Raw genomic sequence first — 2,711 nt, 5'->3', positions numbered from 1 at the left:
AGAACATAGTAGATGCTCAATAAATATTTTTAAATGAAACAGTTGAAGAGGGTGAATAATAAGAGAACTTTGAGAGGCAGAATTAATAGGATTTGGTTGTTGCCTGAATGTGGAATTAGGAGAGAAGGGTACAACAAGCAGGACCTCATTCTTTTTTTTTTTTTTTTTTTTTTGCCTGTTATAACCGGGTGAATTTGGTGTCATATTCTAAGATAGGGGATATGGGAGGGGACCAGTTAAGGTGTACTTGCTAAAAGGGCTCTTTCCAGGATGATATTGAGTCGAATGAACCACAAGGCAGCTCTTGTGCTGAAATGCTTGTATTCATAGAGACTCCTTTTTTTTTTTTTTTTTTTTAAAAAGACACATTTATTCAGCGTCATGATCAGACTATTACATTTAGCAATCAACAGCATGGGTGCAAAAAAAAAAAAAATCTACATTAAAACCCTTTGTTGGAATGCTTTACACTTTCCACAGAACAGAAACTAAAATAACCTGTTATACAATTAGTCACAAATACAGTCCTCGAGTTTTTTTGCCCATACACATGAGTATTGTCTAAAACATGTCTTCTTTGTAGCAGCTAGGCCCTGCCACCACTGTGCTTGGCTGAGTTCACAAATCTGTTGTAACCTGTAGCTTCCCTGTCACTTCTCTGGCTCTCCTCTCCTGCTAAGCTTTGTTTCCTGGCAGTAATTAAAACCTTCTGCCACTGCCATAGCTGCTGCTGCTGCTGGAACCACCATAGCCACCTTGGTTTCGTGGTTTGGCGAAGTATTGGCCTCCACCACCATAAGGGCCAGAGCTTCTGCCTCCAAAATTGCCTCCTTTCATGGGTCCAAAATTTGAGGATTGATTGTTGTAATTGCCAAAATCATTATAGCTTCCACCACCTCCAAAGTTGCTTCCATCATTACCAAATCCGTTATAGCCATCCCCACTGCCACCATATCCACCACCACCTCGACTGCCACCAAAGCCACCTCGACCACTGAAGTTTCCTCCGCGACCAAAGTTGTCATTCCCACCAAAACCACCTCCACGACCACCACCAAAGTTTCCAGAACCACTTCGACCTCTTTGGCTGGATGAAGCACTAGCCATCTCTTGCTTAGAGAGCGCTTTCCTTACTTCACAGTTGTGGCCATTCACAGTATGGTATTTTTGAATGACAATCTTGTCTACAGAATCATGGTCATCAAATGTTACAAAAGCAAAACCCCTCTGTTTGCCACTGCCTCGGTCAGTCATGATCTCAATCACTTTGATTTTCCCATACTGTTCGAAATAATCTCTTAGATGATGTTCTTCAGTGTCTTCTTTAATGTCACCAACAAAAATCTTTTTCACAGTTAAGTGGGCACCAGGTCTTTGAGAATCTTCTCTTGAGACAGCCCTCTTTGGTTCCACAACTCTTCCATCCACCTTGTGTGGCCTTGCATTCATGGCTGCATCCACCTCTTCCACAGTGGCATAGGTGACAAACCCAAAGCCTCTGGAGCGCTTGGTGTTCAGATCTCTCATTACCACACAGTCCGTAAGTGTTCCCCATTGCTCAAAATGGCTCCTCAGACTCTCATCGGTTGTTTCAAAGCTCAGACCTCCGATGAAGAGCTTCCGCAGCTGTTCAGGCTCTTTGGGAGACTCTGACTTAGACATGACGGCGGTGGGAGGGGAGACTTTAACGATGCTTACTCGGCGGCATCCACAGGCAGAAAGGATTCATAGAGACTCTTAAAGCTATGGGATTGAAGGGTGAAGCTGAGACAGCATCTGCAGTTCCTTTTGGCCTTAGAATCCTGTGACAGTGGGGAGAAGATAATGAGTTCCTCTTTGAATATACAAAATTTAAGGAGACTGTGGGATGTTCTTAATTTAAGGAGACTGTGGGATGTTCTTAATTTAAGGAGACTGTGGGATGTGGAGATACATAGTAACCTGAAATTCAATTCATACATCAAGTAAGGGGTCTAGGCCAGGGACTGAGTTTTTGGAGTCATCTGTGTAAGAGCAGTTGTTGAGGCAATGCACATGCTTAAATGAGTTTAAATGTTATTAGGAGACAAGACTGGAGCCATAGGACCAGCAGTGTGTAAGAGTCTGGCAGAAGAGAAGCCCATTAGGACAGTTAAGACAGTGGTCAGCTGAAGTAACAGGTGATCCAGGAGATATGGTCCTAGAAACTGAGGGAAGACATGGTTTCAAGAGAAGCACCATCTATTGTGAAACATTCAAGTAAATGAAAATTTAGAGGTGTGCCTAGGAAAAGTACTTTCTGTCACACCTTGGGCTGAGAAGCCAGTGTGAGGTGGGTTGGGAGTGGCTGGGAGGAAGGGAAATGGGTGTTGATGAATGAAAACTATGCTTTTTTTTTTTTTTTTTTAAAGCTTGGCTGTGCAAGAAAAGAGAGATTTGGGATAGGAGTGAGAAAGAGTATGGGAACCAAACAGGGAATGGTCAGAAAACACAGTGGGGTTTAAAATCTCTGCGGGAGTTTTTCTGAGTGACAACAAGGTTTGCATGGGGACTTGGGAGTGGGTGACTGAGGGGTACAAAATGAATGAAGTCACTGGATTCAAGGCCAAGGAAGTTTAGGCCTGTATGTGGAAATAGTCTGTCACAGCTCACTGATCCTCAAGCAGACCATGGTGAGACGGTGAGAAAGATGACAACCTGAAGCTCATGGCGAACATGCAGGAGTAGACAAG

General features: G+C 43.5%; 1 pseudogene across 1 annotated transcript; it reads right to left on the bottom strand.

Moving 5' to 3' along the window:
* Nucleotides 1–425: 425 nt before the first annotated feature.
* LOC309843082 (heterogeneous nuclear ribonucleoprotein A1 pseudogene) lies at nucleotides 426–1,716 on the bottom strand (annotated as a pseudogene). Its single transcript has one exon. The product of its transcript is annotated as a heterogeneous nuclear ribonucleoprotein A1 pseudogene (transcript).
* Between the last annotated feature and the right edge of the window lie 995 nt (nucleotides 1,717–2,711).

This window comes from Mustela nivalis, assembly GCF_964662115.1.
Source record: "Mustela nivalis genome assembly, chromosome: 10".
Lineage (NCBI taxonomy): Eukaryota > Metazoa > Chordata > Mammalia > Carnivora > Mustelidae > Mustela > Mustela nivalis.
Note: the sequence above shows the minus strand (reverse complement) of the source record. Positions and strands in the feature narration are given on the sequence as shown.